This window comes from Adiantum capillus-veneris, chromosome 7, assembly GCF_014529385.1.
Source record: "Adiantum capillus-veneris isolate H3 chromosome 7, ASM1452938v2, whole genome shotgun sequence".
Classification (NCBI taxonomy): domain Eukaryota; kingdom Viridiplantae; phylum Streptophyta; class Polypodiopsida; order Polypodiales; family Pteridaceae; genus Adiantum; species Adiantum capillus-veneris.
In genome coordinates this window covers 76387928-76392857 of record NC_140937.1, presented here as the reverse complement: position 1 = coordinate 76392857, position 4930 = coordinate 76387928, and the positions used below count along the sequence as shown (strand labels likewise).

General features: G+C 40.1%; 1 pseudogene; it reads left to right on the top strand.

Moving 5' to 3' along the window:
- Positions 1 to 3211: 3211 nt before the first annotated feature.
- Positions 3212 to 3781, top strand: LOC147454084 (uncharacterized; annotated as a pseudogene).
- The last annotated feature ends 1149 nt before the right edge of the window (positions 3782 to 4930 follow it).

Here is a 4930-nt window from a genome sequence, read left to right as displayed (position 1 = left end):
TTATTTTGTGTCCCTCCTAGGCTTCTTGGTTTTCCCGATGGGCCCGCAATAAAAACTTAAAATCTCAGCAGGCCCGCAGGGAAAATTGAAATTCTCAGCGGGCTTTTTGTGGGTTTTCAGGTTGTACTTAATTGACTTCTTTGTGATCATGTTAAGTGTAATTATGTAAATGTGTCAATAAGACCTTGTGATCACACAAAATTTGTGGTAATTACATAAATATTAAATTCCTTCTTAGAAGCTTTGTAAAACTTTTCATGGATGATTTTTGTGTTTACAGTGATAGAATGCTTCATGTGCAAAAGCTTGATATGGTGTTAACAGGATTAATGACGATGGGGGTCACCTCAATCCTTTGAAATGTAAAAATTCAAGAGCTAGAGTGATAGTTCTTGGCCATGTCAAGGTAAGTGAGAGTGGGATAGCTCCAGATCTTGCTAAATTGGAATGTTTTCTTATGATGGAAAGTCCTAAAAGTACGAGGGATTTGATGAGTTTTGTACAAAAGCTAAGGTACTTGTCAATGTCTTTTTGTATGCTTGTTGAATATGTGCACCCTTTGCAGGAGGAAACACAAAAATACCATTTTCTTTGGAATAAGCCTCAGCAAATAGATTTTGAGGACATTAAGGAAAAGCTATCTACCTTACTATTGATGATGCCTCCTTGTTGGGATGAAATGTTCTACCTGATCTTGAGTGTCGGTGAGCACTCTATTAATGCAATATTAATGCAAAAAGGAAAAAAAATCTTAACGTCTACAAAGCTTCACAACTATGGATTAGCGATGCTAATCGCAATCGCTATCCTGCTAATTTGTAAGTATTTCTAGTGTTGCTTGTAGCAAATGCTATGCTTTTGCATGAAGTCTCTAATGAGAGAATTTTGGGTTGTGGATATATTTTTCCATCAACATTTATGGAATGTGAGTCTCTTCTCCGGAACTTTTGAGGCTCACCACTTTGAGTTTGGCTCATTGCTATTTTCCAAATGTATTGCGTCAAAGATTGCAGAACGGTCCATCTTTTTCTTTGATACATAGTATGCATTCCCAAGAACATTAGGAAGAGGATGGGGTGTAGGAGGGCCTCTTTATTTGCCATGAGCTTATGAGGGTGATTCACATTTTGACGTATAGGTGTATGCATGTGTGCAAGAATACTGGCTGTGTAAGAGATGTGCAAAGGATGTACGTTTTCCCAAGGAGGTAGAAAATTTTATAGGGCCTTCAATAACTCCCACATATGATATCCAATTTGAGCGGAGATCATAGATCTGCAATCTATGCGTCAAACTCTTTTTATAGATATGCTACATGATATGGTTTTTCCCACTAGATTTAAATTCCATTTTGATGGGAAACTAGCCATTTTGCCTGTTTGAATTCAAAAGTTGTCCTTGGATTACTTTCTTAATACTAAAGATTTGACTTCCTTAAACTGCCAAATAAAGAGGCCCTCTGAGACCTCATTCTCTTCCTAGTGCAAGGAATGGCTACAGAGCTTGAAAACACTTAGTCAACTAGCTCTGATGGACGGTGATTGACCAACTCCTGGAAGTACCTCTATTTTGTATTAACCAAGTGGTGGATTGAAAATGAAATCTTCAATGCAATGAAGTGCACATACGGGTCACTTCGAGCAACACTAACATCTTTTATGCCTCTGCATCTTTTTGTTTTTTTGTGCAAGGTAACTGATGTTCATTACATGCCTACCATGTGGATTGCTAATGGTGGAACAACAATAAATGCCTTCCTTCCATCTTCTTGGGACTCAAATATTGTTGAGAAAAATGGGGATACCATAAAGTGCATGGTTGTGACAGAAAAAATGATAATCCAATACCACATTGCAAAGCAGCAAATTTCCATCTTTATCTACGGTGGAAGCAGACTTTGAGGTGAATGGGAAGCACTTGATTCAGACATCATTGATATAGAGCAAGTTGAAGTGCATGTGTGAAAGCAAGAGGAAGTGTGAGATGTGCATGTCAATGCTCATTGGAATATAGAAAATCTAAGGGAGTACTTGGTGCTTAGGTTTGAGCTCAAGATGGACTACTGGTTTGTAATTGTGGCAACCCTCTATGTAAGAGAAAGGAGAGGGCCTCTTTTTGTAAGAGCATCCCCTACCCTCGATGTATCCATATCAAGCAAAAAACTGTGGTCTAATTTTGTGATTCAAGAATGTCTAATTTTCAATTTTAAAAGCGGCAAGGGACTTTAGAGTCATGGTGGGTGGTGGAGCTACGGTGTTTAATACTGTGGTGTTTGGATGGAAATCCTATGCATCATAGACCCGAGCTTTCTACAAAAGAGAACAACTAAATTTTAATCGCCACTAAGATTTTAAGTTTTATAAAAGTATCTTTTTTTAAATTGTCTCCTTTATAAGTGACTTGCAATGCCCATTTTAAAGTCACTTTCTTGTTTTTGAGCTTTTCTCATCTTCTCCACTGCTTCCATACTCTATCTATCCCCAAGCACATGCCACTCTCCCTTGCACTGCACCAGTGATAATGGTTGTTTCTAATCAAGTAATCATTGATCAAATCCTTGCACATGACCTAGGTCACATGATGGAGAATCTTAGCGCCATGTTCCATGTATGCATGAACATGGAGGCTACGATCAAAGTGCTTGTTCATGCATTCGAAGTGCTTACATCCTACATAGAGACACACATAGCAGAGTAATCCATTAATTTTGAAGATGAAGAAGGTTTTTGGGTGCTAGTTGATCTCCTCAAGCACACCTTTAGAGAAGAAAATAGTTTTCTTTTCAAATTAGGTAGGGTGATCAAAGGGCTCACCAAGGAACATTGCATAGAGGAAGAGGAGAGAAACCTCATAGACCTAGTCATGGGGAGCATTGGCATGGGAATTTTGAGGTGGGAATAAGATCTTGCTATGATGGTGATGGAGGAAATTGAAAGAGCAAGGGGAAAGGTAAAGAAAGTGACCGTAAGAAGTTGTCTCCGAGGACTCTTGTAAAGGAGGCGCCCAAAGAGGGGAAGATGTCTAACCAGGAATAGGCTTGTTGGCCATCCTATGTCTCCAAGGCAAGCCTCCTTTTGAAGATGTTGACCAAGACCTAGAAGGGGAGGATGTCAAAGATGAGATCCTAGAGCTGCTCTTGTGCACCCTGCATCCAAATATAGTGGACGATCAAGAATTTCTCTTCCTTGATGACATTACCCACTCCCTTGAAATGCATTAGGATGAAACCCTCTATGTTCTTGCAATATATGATGGGTTTCGTGATACTGAGAAACCTAGTCAGAAGATCAAGTTCCAAGTGGACTACTCCTTTGCTCTCCTCATCAACATGCTAGTCTTGCCAAAGGGACATAATTTTGTGGATTCCCTTTTGGCAGCATCTCTACAAACCATTGATGAGAAGAAATATTTCTAGGAGAGTTTGCCAGCGAGTAGCTTCTCTCCCCACAAACTTCTCATGTGCACAAAGCATATTGATCTTGGCACAATTGGCATAACCAACAAGAACCTTCGCGAGCACGATGATGCGACACTAGTAAGTACTTCATTCTTCTCAATTCTCATTGTTGTTTCTTAGAATCATAATCGGATGTTTTTTCCTTGCATTCCTCTTTTGAGATGGATCGGTTTGCCCAATGGAAAGGTGGATCTAGCGTCAAGGGTGACTCAAAGGATGCCACCTTGTGGCATTATCTCCCAAGCTTCAATGAAGAGATGGTCTGGGTCATCCACAATGAGTATATGGACTATGCATCAGCAAAGATCAAGTGTAGAGTGCTAAGCTCTATTTTGGCCGAGTTTTCTATAAAGCTACATGCCCACAAATGTATTCTTGTAAACAAAGAGGCATCAATCCATATTTTTGGTGAGAAAGGGGCCAAAAACCTTCTAGGGTATTGTGGTCTCTACCTCAGGCAAGGAATAACAAGCAAACAAGATATTGAATCATGCATTGGTGAAAAACCATCTTTAAGGAGCCTAGGTCAAGATGCCTTCAATCATCTTTTATAAAGGCTATCTTAGCCACGTGCATTGCACATCTTGATGTATCTTTGAAATTAATGAAGTTATTAGCTTGAGTAAAGTTTTGTCTTGATCCATCTGCGTCATGAGCCATTTGCACACTAACATGATTTTCTCTTGCCATAGGTGAGCCTCACGGGTCTTTTGTGCCCCACGGCCATGTGCATGGTGGCATAAGGAGATGTTTCATGGCCCCATGCGCCATGGAGTGACCCCAGGACAAACTGTCAAAAATCACTCCGTGGTGCACAGGGCCATGGAACGGCTCCTAATGCCACCACGTGCACAACGGCAGGGCACCACATGAGTCCTTATTACTACTTGCAAGTTACACGGACCCCACAAGTGATTTGATTAGAGAAATTGACCCAATTAACCACATTCAAATACATAACCAACACAAGCTTAAAACTGTCAAAAATCACTCCGTGGTGCACAGGGCCATGGAACGGCTCCTAATGCCACCACGTGCACAACGGCAGGGCACCACATGAGTCCTTATTACTACTTGCAAGTTACATGGACCCCACAAGTGAATCGATTAGAGAAATTGACCCAATTAACCACATTCAAATACATAACCAACACAAGCTTAAAACTTCAAACAATACATTGCAATTGCCAAACATAGATATAAAATTTCATTGTCAAAATAGCTTCATGATAAAACTGGCAAAAATGCCACTTGAGAAGTTACAATGGTTTTTCTATCTAAAGTTTTACAAAATCAATCATCACCACAAAGGCAAAGTGCTAAGTAAATATATGTGCGCTTAATAGTCACATGCCTAGCATGGACCATTGTCAAATCGGTGTCTTGAAAGAGGGATACAATGATATCCTCTGTCCCTTGCTACAATGCACCTAGTGTCGCTGCATGAACCCTGGTTACACTATCTGAGTACTC